Source organism: Molossus molossus, unplaced genomic scaffold (genome assembly GCF_014108415.1).
Source record: "Molossus molossus isolate mMolMol1 unplaced genomic scaffold, mMolMol1.p scaffold_m16_p_12, whole genome shotgun sequence".
Classification (NCBI taxonomy): domain Eukaryota; kingdom Metazoa; phylum Chordata; class Mammalia; order Chiroptera; family Molossidae; genus Molossus; species Molossus molossus.
In genome coordinates, this window is record NW_023425347.1 from 2,854,761 (window position 1) to 2,871,404 (window position 16,644).

A 16,644-nucleotide genomic window follows, 5' to 3' on the forward strand; every position below is an offset into this window, starting at 1 on the left:
TATGTGGACTGGAGCTCAGTGAAAAATGTATTTCTCACTGTGAGTCATGGTCAAATAAGTTTGAAAAACACTGTCTTTGACAACCCCTGCGTACTTCTCTATTGTTAGAGATAAGCTTTCCCAGAACCAACTCGTTCTTCAGGCAGGTCAACTACTTTGCAGATCCAGGGCAGCTTTAGGACGTTTCTCTTCCCTCTGGGCCTGTACTCCTGTTTTCTTTCTTTTGTAATTTTTTAAAACATGTTTTTGTTACAGATGTTTCTCCTCCCCCCAGACACCCTCCTCCCGATCCCCCGCCCCCAGCATCGTTGTCTATGTCCATTGGTTACCCATACATCCATATAAGATCTTTGGTTTAACTCCCCCCCTACCACCACCCTCCTTCTCTAAGGTTTGTCAGTCTGAACCATACTCCTTTCTATGTCTCTGGGACTATATTGTACATCAGCTTATTTTGTTCATTATATTCCACAGATAAGTGAGATCATATGGTATTTGTATTTCTCTGATTGGCTTATTTTGCTTAGCAAAATACTCTCCAGGTCATCTCAAAGAATAAAAAATCTTTCTTCCTTACAGCTGCATAGTATTCCATTTTGTATATGTACCACAACTTTTTATCCACTCATCTATTGATGGACACTTGGGCTGTGTCCAGATCTTAGCTACTGTAAATAGTGCTGCATTGAACATAAGGATACATATAGACTTTCTAATTGGTGTTTCAGGTTTCTTAGGATATATTCCTAGAAGTGGGGTCACTAGGTTAAATGGCAATTTAATTATTAATTTTTTGAAGAAATACCATATTGTTTTCCACAGTGGCTGTACCAGTCTGAATTCCCACAACAGTGTACTAGAGTCCCCTTTTCTCCACACCCTCGCCAACACTTGTTGTTTGATGATTTGTTGAAGGCATCCATTCTGGCAGATGTGAGGTGATATCTCATAGTTGTTTTAATTTGCATCTCTCTGATGATTAGTGACTTTGAGCATTTTTTTATATGTCTCTAGGCCATTTGTATGTTCTTTCTGAGAAGGTGTCTATTTAGATCCTCTGCCCATTTTTTTTTTTTTTTTTAGCCTCACCCAAGGACATTTTTCCACTTTCGTTCAGATAGAGTGAAAGGGAGAGAGAGAAAGAGACATTGAGGTGAAAGGGACATATCCAGTGGCTGCCTCCAACATGACCCCAACCAGAGCTGGGGACAAATCATAACCGAGGTACATGCCCTTGACCTGAATCAAACCCACGGCCCATTGGTCCGTGGGCTGGTGCTCTAACTGCTGACCAACACTGTCAAGGGCTCCTCTACCCATTGTTTAATTGGGTTCTTTGGCTTCCTTTTGTTGAGTTGTATTAATACTTTATATATTTTGGAAATTAACCGCTTATCTGATGTGTCATTGGCAATTATGGTCTCCCATACAGTGGGTTCCCTTTCCATTTTGATGCTTGTTTCTTTTGCTGTGCAGAAGCTTTTTAGTTTGATGTAGTCCCATGTGATCATTTTTTCCATTGTTTTTCTTGCCTTAGGTGATGTATCAGTAAAAATTCTGTTGTGTGTGATGTCTGAAATTTTGTTGCCTACATTTTATTCTAAAATTTTTATGGATTCATGAATCACATTTAATTATTTTATTCATTTTGAGTTTATTCTTATGTATGGGGTAAGTTGATGCTCTGGTTTTATTTTTTTTTTGCAGTTACTGTCCAATTTTCCCAACACCATTTATTAAAGAGGCTGTCTCTACTCCACTGTATGTTCTTGCCATCTTTATCAAATATTAATTGAGCATAATGCCTTGGGTCAGTTTTCAGGTTCTCTGTTCTGTTCCATTGATCTATATGCTTGTTCTTGTGCCAGTACCAGGCTGTTTTGATTACAATGCCTTTGTAGTATAACCTGATATCCAATATTATGATCCCTCCTACTTTGTTCTTTTTTAAGACTACTGTGGCTATTCAGTGTATTTTTGGTTCAATATAAACTTTTGGAGTGTTTGTTCTAGTTCTATGAAATATGTCATTGGTATTTTTATGGGGATTGCATTGAATCTATAGATTGCTTTGGGTAATAGGGACATTTTAATGATGTTAATTCTTCCAATCCATGAATTTGGTATATGTTTCCACTTTTTTATATCTTCTTCTATTTCTTTTTCAATTTCCTGTAGTTTTCTGCAAATAGGTCCTTTACTTCTTTGGTAAGCTTATTCCTAGGTATCTTAATTTCTTGCTGCGATGGGAAATGGAATTTTTTTTTTTTTTCAGTTTCTGTTTCTGTGAGTTCATTGTTGGTGTATAAGAATGCCATAGATTTCTTAACATTAATTTTGTATCTTGCTACTTTGCCAAATTTGTTTATTAAATCTAGTAGATTCTCTTAATGGAGTCTTTAAAGTTTTCAATGTACAATATTATGTCATCTGCAAATAATGACAATTTCACTTCCTCCTTTTCAATTTGGATCCCTTTTATTGTTTTCTTCATGTCTAATTGCTGTGGCTAGGACTTCCAGTACTATGTTAAATAAGACTGGTGAAAGTGGGCATCCTTATCTTGTTCCTGGTCATAAGGGAAATGCTTTTAGTTTTGGCCCATTGAGTAGGATGTTGGCTGTAGGTTTTTCATATGTGGCCTTTATTATGTCGAGATATGATCCCTCTATTTTCAGATTGCTGAGCATTTTTATCAGAAATGGGTGCTGGATTTTGTCTAATGCTTTTTCAGTGTCTATTGATATGATCAAATGGCTTTTTTCTTAATCCTCACCTGAGGATATTTTGCTATTTATTTTCAGATAGAGTGGAAGGGAGAGAGAGGGAGATAAAGGGAGAGAGAGAAAAACATCGACATGAGAGGGACACATTGACTGTTGCATCCTGCAGCACTCTGACCAGGGCCTGGGACGAACCTCAACTGAGGTACACGTCCTTGGCCAGAATCAAACCCACAGCTCATTGGTCTGAGGGCTGACACTCTACCGCTGAGTGAAACCAGCCAGGGCGATCTAATGGTTTTTATCCTTCATTTTGTTTATGTGGTGTATCACATTTATTGATTTGTGAATATTGTGCCAGCCTTGCATCCATGGAATAAATCCCACTTGGTCATGGTGAATAATTTTTTAATGTATTGTTAGATCTGATTTGCTAATATTTTGTTAAGAATTTGGGCATCTATGTTCATCAGGGGCATTGGTCTGTAATTTTCTTTATTTGTAGTGTCTTTTTTGGTTTAGAAATTTGAATTATGCTGGCCTCATAAAATAAGTTTGGAAGTCTTCCTTCTTCTTGAATTTTTTGGAATAGTTTGAGGAGAATGGGTGTTAGTTCTTCTTTGAATGTTCAGTAAAACTCCCCTGTGAAGCTGTGCTGGCCTGGGCTTTTGTTTGCTGGGAGAGTCTTGATTACCTCTTCAATTACTTTTGTTGTTATTGATCTGTTCAAGTTTTCTATCTCTTCCTGGTTCTGCGGGCCTGGGCTTTTGTTTGCTGGGAGAGTCTTGATTACCTCTTCAATTACTTTTGTTGTTATTGGTCTGTTCAAGTTTTCTATCTCTTCCTGGTTCAGAATTGGGAGACTGTGTTTTTCTAGAAATTTGTCCATTTTGCTTAGATTGTTTAATTTGTTGCCGTGTAATTGTTCATAGTATTTGTTAATGATTCTTTGTGCTTCTCTGGTGTCAGTTATTACTTCTTCTCTTTCATTTCTGATTTTGTGTATTTTGCTTCTCTCCCTCTTTGATTCTTGGTGAGTCTAGCTGAGGGTCCGTAATGTTGTTTATCTTTTCAAAAAACCAGGTCTTTGTTTCACAAATCCTTTAAATTGTTCTTTTGGTCTCCATATCGTTTATTTCTGCTCTGATCTTTATTATTTCTTTCCTTCTACTTGCTCTGGGTTTTTCTTTTTGTTTACTTTCTAGTTTAGTAAGTTGTGAGGTTAGATACTCAATTAGAAATTTATCTTGTTTTTGAGATAAGCCTGTAGTGCTACACACTTCCCTCTCAGAACTGCTTTTGCTGCATCCCATAGATTTTGTGTTGTTGTATGTTCATTTTCATTGGTTTCCAGGAAGTTTTTAATTTCTTCCTTGATCTCCTTGTTAACCTATTCATTGTTTTCTAAGATGCTATTTAGCTTTCATGGCATTGTGATCTGAGAAGATGCTTGATATAATTTTTTTTTTTTGTTAATTAATTTTTGTTACGGATGTTTCTCCTTTTTACCCCACTGATTCCCCCTCCCTCTCCCTCCCTGCCCTTTCCCTAGTTTGTTGTCCATGTCCACTGTTCGTGCATACATGCAAATAAGTTCTGTGGTTTATCTCTCCCCCACCACCCCCCTCTTTAGGGGATTGTCATTCTGTACCCCGCTTCCGTGTCTCTGGGACTACCCCATTCCTCAGACTGTTATGTTCATTATGTTCCACAAATAAGTGAGATCATATGAAACTTGTCTTTCTCTGTTTGGCTTGTTTCACTTAGGATGATACTTTCAAGGTCCCTCCATGTAGTCTCAAAGGATAAGAAATCTTTCTTTCTTACAGCTGTGTAGTACTCCATTGTGTATATGTACCACGGATTTTTGATACATTCGTCTACTGATGGACACTTGGGCTGTTTTCAGATATTAGCGATTGTAAGTAGTTCTGCTACAAACATGGGGGTACATATATTCTTTCTGATTGGTGTTTTAGGCTTCTTAGGGTATATTCCTAGAAGTGGGATCACTGGGTCAAATGGAAGTTCAATTTTTAATATTTTGAGGTAACACCATATTGTTTTCCATAGTGGCTGCACCATTCTGCATTCCCACCAGCAGTTCACTAGAGTCCCTCTTTTCTCCACACCCTCACCAACACTTGTTGTTTGATGATTTGTTGATGGCGGCCATTCTGGCAGGTGTGAGGTGATACCTCACTGTTGTTTTAATTTGCATCTCTCTGATGATTAGTGATAATGAGCATTTCTTCATATGTTTCTTAGCCATTTGTATGTTCTGTTTGGAGAGGTGTCTATTTAGTTCATCTGTCCATTTTTAATTGGATAATTTGTCTTTCTTTTGTGGAGTTGTATGAGCACTCTATATGTATTGGAAATTAACCCCTTATCTGATATATCATTGGCAATTATGCTCTCCCATACAGTGGGGACCCTTTCCGTTCTGATGATTGTATCTTTTGCTGTGCAGAAGCTTTTGAGTTTGATGTAGTCCCATGTGTTCATTTTCTCCTTTGATTCTATTGCCTTAGGTGATGTGTCAGTAAAAATTCTGCTGCGTATGATGTCTGCCTATTTCTGCGAATAGGTCCTTTATTTCTTTGGTTAAGTTTATTCCTAGGTATCTTAATTTTTTTGCCGCAATGGTAAATGGGATTGTTTTCTTAGTTTCTCTTTCTGTGAGTTCATCATTGGTGTATAAGAACGCCATCGATTTCTTAACGTTAATTCTGTATCCTGCTACTTTGCCCAATTTATTTATTAAGTCTTATAAACTTTTGATGGAGTCTTTGGGGTTTTCTATGTACAGTATCATGTCATCTGCAAATAATGACAATTTCACTTCCTCCTTTCTAATTTGGATCCATTTTATTTTTTTCTTCCTGTCTGATTGCTGTGGCTAAGACTTCCAGTACTATGTTAAATAGGAGTGGCATAAGTGGGCATCCTTGCCTTGTTCCTGTTCTTAAGGGAAATGCTTTTAGTTTCTGCCCATTGAGTATGATGTTGGCTGTAGGTCTTTCATATATGGCCTTTATTATGTCTAGATATGATCCCTCTATTCCCATACTGCTGAGCGTTTTTATCAGAAATGGATGCTGGATTTTGTCGAAGGCTTTTTCAGCATCTATTGATATTATCATATGGTTTTTATTCTTCATTTTATTTATGTGGTGTATCACATTTATGGATTTGCGAATATTGTACCAGCCTTGCATCCCTGGGATGAATCCTACTTGGTCATGGTGGATAATTTTTTTGGTGTATTGCTGGATCTGATTTGCTAGTATTTTGTTCAGGATTTTGGCATCTATATTCATCAGGGATATTGGTCTGTAGTTTTCTTTCTTTGTAGTATCTTTTTCTGGTTTCCGAATTAGAATTATGCTGGCTTCACAAAACGAGTTTAGAAGTCTTCCTTCTTGAATTTTTTGAAATATTTTGAGGAGAATGGGTATTAGTTCTTCTTTGAATGTTCGGTAAAACTCCCCCATGAAGCCATCCGGGCCTGGGCTTTTGTTTGCTGGGAGAGTCTTGATTACATCTTCAATTTCTTCTGTTCTTATTGGTCTGTTCAAGTTTTCTATCTCTTCCTGATCCAGTTTAGGGAGACTATTTGTTTCTAGAAATTTGTCCATTTCGCTTAGATTGTCGAATTTGTTGCCATATAATTGTTCACAATAGTTGTTAACGATCTTTTGTATTTCTGTGGTGTCAGTTGTTATCTGTCCTCTTTCATTTCTGATTTTGTGTATTTGGGTTCACTCTCTTTGTTTCTTGGTGAGTCTAGCTAAGGGTCCATCAATCTTGTTTATCTTTTCAAAAAACCCGCTCTTTGTTTTATTGATCCTCTGAATTGTTTTTTTGGTCTCTATGTCATTTATTTCTGCTCTGATCCTTACTGTTTCCTTCCTTCTACTTGCTCTGGGGTTTTCTTTTTGTTTGCTCTCTAGTTCTTTAAGTTGTGAGGTTAGATAGTCTATTAGAGATTTTTCTTCTTTTTTGGGTAGGCCTGTAGCGCTATGAACTTCCCTCTCAGAACTGCTTTCGCTGCATCCCACAGATTTTGTGTTGTTGTGTCTTCATTTTCATTGGTTTCCAGGCAGTTTTTGATTTCTTCCATGATCTCCTCGGTGACCCAATTATTGTTTAATAACATGCTATTTAGCTTCCATGTGTTCAAATGTCTTTGTATGTTCTTCTTGCAATTGATTACTAGTTTTATGCCATTGTGATCTGAGAAGATGCTTGATATAATTTCAATCTTCTTGAACTTGTAGAGACTTAGTTTGTGCCCTAACATGTGGTCTATCTTTGAGAATGTTCCATGTGCACTTGAGAAGAATGTGAATTCTGTAGTTTTGGGGTGTAATTCTCTGTAGATGTCTATTAAATCCATTTGGTCTAGTGCTTCATTTAGAGTCTCTGTTTCCTTGCTAATTTTTTGTCTGGAGGATCTATCCAGTGATGTGAGCTGAGTGTTGAAGTCCCCTGCTATGATTGAATTGCTATCAATTTCCCCTTTGAAGTCCTCTAGAAGTTTTTAAATATATTTTGGTGCTCCTATATTGGGTGCATATATGTTTATCAAGTTTATATCTTCCTGTTGGATAGATCCTTTCAATATTACGTAGTGGCCTTCTTTATGTCTAGTTACGACCTTCATTTTGAAATCTATTTTATCAGATATAAGTATTGCTACCCCAGCTTTTTTTTCTTTTCCGTTTGCTTGAAAGATTTTTTTCCCATCCCTTCACTTTCAATCTATGTGAGTCTTTTGTTATGAGGTGTGTCTCCTGTAAACAACATATAGGTGAGTCATGATTTCTTATCCAATCAGCTACTCTGTGTCTTTTTATGGGAGCATTCAGTCCATTTACATTTAAGGTGATTATTGATATGTATTTATTTATTGCCACTTTTGTTTAGTGTGGTTCTATTTTCCTTCCCATTTCTCCTGGTAATTACAGCAGTCCTTTTAACATTTCTTGCAGTGCTGGTTTGGTGCTAATGTATTCCCTTAGCCTTTTTTTTTGTCTGGGAAGCTCTTTATTTGACCTTCCATTTTGAATGACAGCCTTGCTGGGTAGAGTAGTCTTGGATTCAGATCCTTGTTTTTCATGACCTTGATTACTTCATGCCATTCCCTTCTGGCCTGTAGTGTTTCTTGTGAGAAGTCAGCTGAGAGCCTTATGGAGTTTCCTTTGTAGGTAACCTGTTGCTTATCTCTTGCTGCTTTTAGGATTCTCTCTTTGTCTTTAATTTTTGGCAGTTTGATTACTACGTGTCTTGGTTTGGGCCTGTTTGGGTTCTTCTTACTTGGGGCTCTCTGAGCTTCTTGAACTTGAATGCCTTCTTCCTTCACCAAATTAGGGAAGTTTTCTGTCACTATTTCTTTGAATATATTCTCTAACCCTTGCTCATTTTCTTTTTCTTCAGGGACTCCTATGATGCGAATATTATTCCGTTTCCAGTTGTCCCACAGTTCTCTTAAGCTGTCTTCCTGTTTTTTAATTGTTTTTTCCTTTTGGTTTTCTGATTGGTTGATTTTTTCTAGCCTGTCTTCTAATTCACTGATCTGGTCCTCAGCTTCCTCTACTCTGCTTTTTAGACCTTCCAATGTGTTTTTCATTTCTGATGTGTCATTCTTCATTTCTTCTTGGTGGTTTTTATTTCCAACTGGTTGGTTTTCAACATTTCTATGTCTTTACTCATGGTGATCATGTCCTTACACATGCTGTTGAGCTTCCGCAACATCATGGCTCTAAATTCTAGTTCTGTTAACTTGCTTAACTGCACCTCATTTATCTCATCTTTCATAGAGGTCTCTTGTTCTTTCATTTGGCTTTTGTTTCTGTTTTTCACCATTTTGGCTATCACAGTGGGCTTTGGAGTCTGACAAATTTTCCCAGTGGGTGTTGGTGTTCTGCTGTTTGTGGCTCCCTCTCCTGGGTTTGGATGCACCAGGGAGGACCCACTTTAAACACCACTGTCAAGTCTTAGCTATTCTGGTTAGTGTTGCTAGTCCAAGGAATGGTAGTTATCCTCTAGCTTTTTTTGCCTGGAGGCTATTAGTAGAAGTCACCTGCAGACCCTTGGTTTCTGAGTTGCCTGAAAAACTCCCTCAGGTGCTCAGTGTAAGAGGATTTCCTGAGAGTGAGGCAGCTGTTAGTTGTTAATGGGCCTCAATTAGCATTTCAATGGCCACCAGGTGGGGTTGACTCTCTGAGGGAGGGGCCTCCGCCTCTCCCCAGGGCCCTGGGAAGAGTAAAATGACCACAGTCCTGCGTGGCTGCACTCAGCGAAAGCTCTTAGCACCCTCCAAATCCCGAGTGTCCCCACACGGTTCTAGTCCAGTCTGCCTTCCCTCTGCCAGAGCACAAGGTGAGTGGCTGCTGCCAATTTAACCTGTGTCTGGACTGTGCGCTGTGGAGCTGCCTGGGACTTTTTACCCGAGGGCGCTGCTTCCAGCCTAGGGAGGCTCGGCGGGGGCTCCAGCCAAGTGTGTTGCACTCAGCAGAAACCCCAGGACAGAGTGGCGGTTGGAGGACACTGCAGAGGTGGCAGTAGCATCCAGCACAGTCTCCTGCTCCCCGTGAGTCCGTGTGGCACCAGCCGAGGGCTTAGCACGCAGTGTTTGTGGGATTCAGCCTTGGTAGCAGCATCCTGCCGAGTCCCCTGGTCCCCGCGAGTCTGTACGGCACCAGCCGTGGGCTTAGCAAGCAGAGTTCGCGGGTCTCAGCTTTGGTGGCAGAGCCCCACTGTCCCGCCGAGTCCCCTGGTCCCCGTGAGTCTGTGCGGCACCAGCTGTGGGCTGAGCATGCAGAGTTTGCTGGACTCAGCCTTGGTAGCAGCATCCCACCGAGTCCCCTGGTCCCCGGGAGTCTGTGCGGCACCAGCTGAGGGCTTAGCAGGCAACAGAGTTCCCAGGACCCATGCAGGGTTGCAAGGGAGGCGGTAGCAGTAATTCCCGCCGAGTTCCCTGGTCCCTGCCCAGGCCGCTGCAGACCGTGGGCTCCTGGCCCCCTCTCGCGTCCTCGCAAGCCTACCAGGATTGAGTGGGTGTTTCTGGTTAAGTGGTCCTCCAAGATGTCGGCTGCCCTTTCCTGACGATTTGCCTTTATTTTTGTTGTAAATCCAGTTTGGTCCTGGGAGATGGTCTGTGTCACTCCATTCACTTCGCCGCCATTTCTCAGTCTCAGTTTCCAGTCCCGGTGGGAATGCTCGCAGGGCCCCTGCTGCTGGCTGATTTCAATCTTCTTAAACTTGTAGATACTTAGTTTGTGTCCCAACATGTGGTCCGTCTTTGAGAATGTCCCATGTGTACTTGAGAACAATGTGAATTCTGTAGTTTTGGGGTGTAGTTCTCTGTAGATATCTATTAAGTCCATTTGATCTAGTGCATCATTTAGAGTCTCTGTTTCCTGGTTAATTTTTTGTCTAGAGGGTCTATCCAGTGATGGTAGTGGGGTGTTGAAGTCCCCTGCTATGATTGTATTGCTATCAATTCCTCCTTTGAAGTCCTCTAGAAGATTTTAAATATATTTTGGTGCTCCTATATTGGGCATGTATGTTTACCAAAGTTATATCTTCCTGTTGGATAGATCCTTCCACTATCATGTAAGTGACCTTCTTTGTCTCTAGTTATGGCCATCGTTTTGAAGTTTATTCTATTGGATATGAGTATTGTTACCCCAGCTCTTTTTCCTTTCATTTGTTTGGAAGATTTTTTTCCCCATCCTTTCACTTTGAACCTATGTAAGTCTTTTGTGGTGAGGTGGGTGTCTTTTAAACCACATGTATATGAGTCATGGTTTCTTATCCATTCAGCTACTCTGTGTAATTTGATTGGAGCATTTAATCTATTTACATTTAACGTTATTATTGATATGTACTGATTTATTGCCATTTTTAGTTATTGTGGTTATATTTTTCTTTCTATTTCCTCTACTAATTACAGCAGTACTTTTAACATTTCTTGCAGTGTATGTTTGGTGCTAATATATTCCCCTAGTCTTTTCTTTCTTGTCTGAGAAGCTCTTTATTTCACCTGCTGTTTTGAATGGTAGCCTTGCTGGATAGAGTAGTCTTGGATTCAGATTCTTTTTTTTTTTCCATTACTTTGATTACTTCCTGCCATTTCCTTCTGGCCTGTAGTTTTTCTGTTGAGGTCAGCTGATAGCCTTTTGGGGGCTCCTTTGTAGGTAACCTGTTGCTTATCTCTTGTTTCCTTTAGGATTCTCTCTTTGTTTTTAATTTTTGGCATTTTAATTATTATGTGTCCTGGTGTGGGCCTGTTTGGGTTCTTCTTATTTGGGGATCTCTGTGCTTCTTGTACTTATATGCCTTTTTTCTTCACCAAGTTAGGGAAGTTTTCTGTCACTGTTTCTTCAAATATATTCTCTAACCCTTGCTCATTTTTGTCTTCTTCTGGAAATCCTATGATGTGAATGTTAAGTTTTAAGTTTCCCACAGTTCTCTTCCTGTTTTGTAATTGTTTTTCTTTTTTGGTTCTCAGATTGGGTGATTTTTTTCTACCCTTCTTCTATTTTACTCTTCCAGTCCTCAGCTTCCTCTACTCTGCTGGTTATTCCTTCCAATGTGTTCTTCATTTCTGCTCTGTCATTCTTCATTTCTACTTGGTTGGTTTTCAATGTTTCTATATCTTTATTCATGGTGTTGAGGTCCTTACTCATGCTGTTGAGCTTTTCAAGATCATGGCTCTGAACTTGCTTAACTGTATGTTATTTATATCCTCATTGGTAGAGTTCTCTTGTTCTTTCATTTGGGATTTGTTTCTGTGTTTCACCATTTTGGCTGTCTCAGTGGGTTTTGGACCCTGCCAAATTTTCCTGTGGGTGTTGGTGTTCTGCTGGTTGTGGCTCCATTTACTGGGTTTGAATGAGTGTCTGAGGACCAGCATTATACACCACTGTCAAATCTCACTTTCCTGGGTGGATTTGCAAACCCAGGAAAGTTTCAGTTATTCTCTAGTGTTTTGCCTGGAGCCTATTAGTCTCAGTTACTTAATGAGCCTTGGGTTGTAGCCCTCAACAGAATAAAAAAAAAATGCTGCAGGTGTTCAGGGTAAGAGGATTTTCAGCAGGTGGGGCAGATGCTTGCTAGCTGTTAATGTGCCTCAATTGCATTTCTCTGGCCTGTCCAGGTTGTGTTAAATTCCTGAAGGACAGGCTGCTGCTTCTCCCTGGGGCTCTGGCAGGGGGCTCTTTGAGTAATACAGCTACTGTCCTGTGAGAGACTGACTCAGCACAAAACTCCCATTGCTCTCCCAGCTCTCCAAGCACCCAAGTATCCACACAGTGTCAGTCCAGTCTGCCCTCCCTCTGCCAGAGCCCAAGCTGAGGGCTGTAGCTAATTTAGTGCTCTGTCCTGGTGCTCTGCACTGTGGAGCCAGCTTTAGATTTTAACCCTGAGAAAGCTGCTCACAGCTTAAACAGCTGCTGCCCATGGGCTCCCAGCACATCCTCTCATGCCTATGCAGTTCCTACCATGTTCGAATTAGTGTCCTTTTTCTGTCCTGGTTATACAGGTCCTCTCCAACTGCTTTTCTGTTGGTTTTCCCTGATGATTTGTCTTTATTTTACTTGTAATTCCAGTTTGGTCCTGGGAGGTAGCCTGTGTAGCTGCCATTCACTCCCCTGTTGTTTTGGAATCTTCTACTCATGTTTTCCATTTTTATTATGATCCTGCTTTTCTCTCCTTTACTCAGACAATTCGGACTTTTAAGTTTTAAGTCAAAGTTTACCTTTGGGGGAGTATCTGTGTCTCTCAACCTACCGCTCTCTGCCTTAGCTCCCCCAGGGTTATACCAACAGGGGTGGTTCAGAATTCAAACAACTGAATTATACACTTCTCACCTGCTGGATCCCCTCCTTGGTGTTGGCTCCTTGAAAATGAGTGCAGTGCCTTTCTGTGTGCTTCAAGTGCAATTCTGACACAGATTAAAAGCTCAATGTCCTTGTGTTAAATAGAGTCATCAGTTATGGCCTCAGAGACTCTAGAAGGCATTTTTGATGCCTCCCTGTTTCTCATCTTCCATCCTGAACGAAACAATGCTACTCCAAGGATGGCAGGGAGAACTTGAGTGCACTATTAAAGATGGCTCTGTAATCATCTTAACCATTAGTATGTGATATGTTGCCATGACATTTTAAAGACTCTCATGGCAGAGGAGAGAAAGTAAAAACATTAGGTACAATCTGGTTTACTTATACTCTGTTTTAGCTCCATTCTAGTATCTCTCCCTTACAGAACATTTCCTTTAATTATCAGACTTAATCAAATGTCTACTTTATTACTTCCTAATATTTTTTACTTCCAGCTGATAACAGCTTTCACATTTCCAATTTTACATTCATTTTTGTGCTTATTTGATTAATGTCTCTGGGGTTGTAACTTCCTCACTAGAATATATGTCCCATGAAGGCAGGAACTGAATTTATTTTTGCTCCATTATATATGGAATCAATGTTAAAGGAATATGTAATGAGGACAGCACTTAACAGGCCAAAGACACAGTAGTTAGACCAGGTGAGAAGAGGAGCCAGTCTGAAGGTACAAGCATTTGCCTGGTTAACTTTAGGTGTCAGCTTGACTGAGCTTTGAAGTCCATATAGGTAATCAATAACTATTCTAAATGTGTCTGTGAGAATTTTGGATAAAATTAACATTCCATTGGTAGACTTTGAGTAAAGCAGATTGTCCTCCATAATGTGAGTGGGTCTCATGTAAGTAGTGAAAGACTTAAATGGAACAAAAGACTGACCTACCCTGAGCAAAAGGGAATTCTCCCATCAGAAGCCTTTTGGACTTGAGCTGCAATACTGGCTCTTTTTGCATCTCCAGTCTGATAGCCCACCCTGCACATTTTGTCTTCGTCTGTTTTCATAATTACTTGAGTTAATTCCTTAACATAAACCTCTTCCTATATGTACATATCCTAATGATTCTGTTCTCCAGAAAACACTGACTAATACAACTGTGAATACTCTACCTGTTGTCCTGAGGCCTTGAGTTTTATCCGCTCACCTTGGCTCTCACACTAAGGGGGTTGCTGTGCATTCACAGGGCTGTAAGAATTAGCCATGTCTCATGACTTATATTCCTGGAGTTAAAAAATTAAGTTTATTCAACACTTTGGTGAAAATCTACTGATATATTAAAATAAGCATGGTATAATATAAACTAGAATTCTAAATGTGTGTATATTTAAAAAGCAAACCCAGGAATGCCAGAGACACATGCAGAGGCAGCTCGAAGATTGGCCCTCAGCCAGTAGACATCTTCAAGGGTATGGATTCTTCATCTTTAGTTTCAAGATTTTTTATCATATTACAAGAAGCAGTCATGAGCAGTGGAAGAGAAAGGAAGATTTGGGGATGCATTTCAATGAAATCACTCTTCAGGCAGTGTGGGACTTCCGCTGGTAGAGTTGGATGGGGAGCCTGGAAAAGAGGCACTGGCCATACTTCAGGATAGACATGGTGGGGCCCACGTGGAGGCAGAAAAAAAATTTAATTTATTATTTAAGGGTTAAATCAGGTCATCTTCTCTAGGAAACCTTTTCTGACCCTCTCCTAAAGGTGAGCTTATCTGTTCTTCCTCTAGGCTCACCAAATACCTGTTTTCTTGATCAGAGCACCTCCACAATGTAGTGTAATTATTTGTTCAAGAGTGTGCATCAATAGACTGTGAGCTCTTTGGGTGCTTATTCTGCATTTTATTCATCTTCAATTCTCCACAACTAAACCTGATCTGAAGATTAGGTCCTCGGTAAAAATCTGTTGAATAAAGGATTGAATGACTAACATTGAATCAATGACACTACCATTAGCTGAGGTATGTAATACAAGAAATACAATGATTATAAGAGATACTAAATTCACACAAATCCCCAATTCTTTTATTATTGTTATTTATTATTATTTTGGTCAAGTGATTTCTTTTCAAAGATATCAAAAAAATAAAGGCAGCCCAGTTATACACAGTTAAACTACCAGTAATTTTGAGTTAGCAAATTCTGGAGTAATGAGAATTCACATTAAATATAGTTAGTTCTCATATATTGGATAATATTTAATTTTTAAAATGTTTCCCTATAAAATGATAACTCACTTTAGTAGATTTATTGTATGTCATTTTAGTGTAATCTTCTTTGTTGACATATCCAGTTGCATTATCTGTAATCTTGGCCAGTCCACAAAACTGCAGTACAAATGTTCTTAGACCTTATCAGAGGGAAGGATTATATTCCATGTTCAAGGCAGAGGGACACATCACATCTGCAACACAGCTGAATGCCATGTATATGTTTTCAGAGTTATCACAGCCTGAGGTTTTTGGGGAGACATTTATTCCCTTCATCCTTATTTCATTTTTTCAGTCTTAAACATTTAATCCAGCTAGATATTTAAATATGCATAAGAAAAGTTGTGTTTATCAAGTTTCCAGATATTCCAAAAGTTATGAAGACCATTGTCCAAAGGCAAGGTGGCATTTTCTAACAATGCTCAATAGCTCAGGTGTCTCATTAATGACTCAGTAATTCTAGACTCGTGTACTTACCTCGTTACCTTCTTAAAGACATTTGAGAAGGTGTGGTGAGTGGAAAGGTACAAGGTTTCCTTTACGTAGTTTCTCAGATTTGAAAATATCTCTAAACAATTGTAGAAATATTGCACTATCTTATCAGCTCATCTCTTGATAAGATAACACATACAAGCAGATTATGGTTCTTTGTTCTCCTGTTTTTATGTAGTAACATGGAGTATGCATTTACTGTAAAACATATGTTTAACATACTAACACCAACAAAAAGGCTTTCTTTTTTTTAAACATTTAATTTTTTATTATTTTTATTAATTTACTTTTGCTACAGATGTTTCTCCTTTTTCCCCCTTTGACACCCTCCTCCCCATCCCCCCCGACCCATCCCCAGCTTTGTTGTCCATGTCTAGTTTGTTATACATACATGCACTTAAGTTCTGTGGTTCATCCCTTTCCCCCACCAGCCCTTCCCTTGAGGTCTGTCAGTCTGTACCCCACTTCTGTCTTTGAGTCTATTTTGTTCATCAGTTTGTTTAGTTCATTATATTACATAAATATGTGAGATTTGTCTTTCCCTGCCTGGCTTGTTTCACTTAGCATAATACCTCCTAGTCCCTCCATGTTGTCTCAAAGGATAAGAGATCTTTCATTCATATAGCTTCATAATACTCCATTGTGTATATGTACCATAGCTTTTTTATTCACTCATCTAAAGATGACACTTGGGCTGTTTCCAGATCTTAGCTATTGTAAATAGTGCTGCAGAGAACATGGGGGTTAATATTTTCTTCCTGATTGGTGTTTAAGGCTTCTTAGGGTATATTCCTAGAAGTGGGATCACTGGGTCAAATGGAAGTTCAATTTTTAATTTTTTGAGGTAACACCATAGTGTTTTCCATAGTGGCTGCACCTGTCTGCATTCCCACCAGCAGTGTACTAGAGTCCCCTTTTCTCCACACCCTCGCCAACATTTGTTGTTTGATGATTTGTTGATGGCAGCCATTCTGACAGGTGTGACGTGATACCTCATTGTTGTTTTAATTTGCATCTGTGATGATTAGTGATGTTGAACATTTTTTCATATGTCCCTTGGCCATTTGTATGTCCTCTTTGGAGAGGTGTCTCTTTAGGTCCTCTGCCCATTTTTTAATTGGATTCTTTGTATTCCTTCTTGAGTTGTATGAGTACGTATTTTATATATTTTGGAAATTAAATCCTTATCTGATGTATTATTGGCAGTTATGGTCTCCCATATATTGGGATCCATTTCCATTTTGTTGCTTGTTTCTTTTGCTGTGTAGAAGCTTTTGAGTTTGATGTAGTCCCATGTGTTCATTTTTTCCTTTGTTTC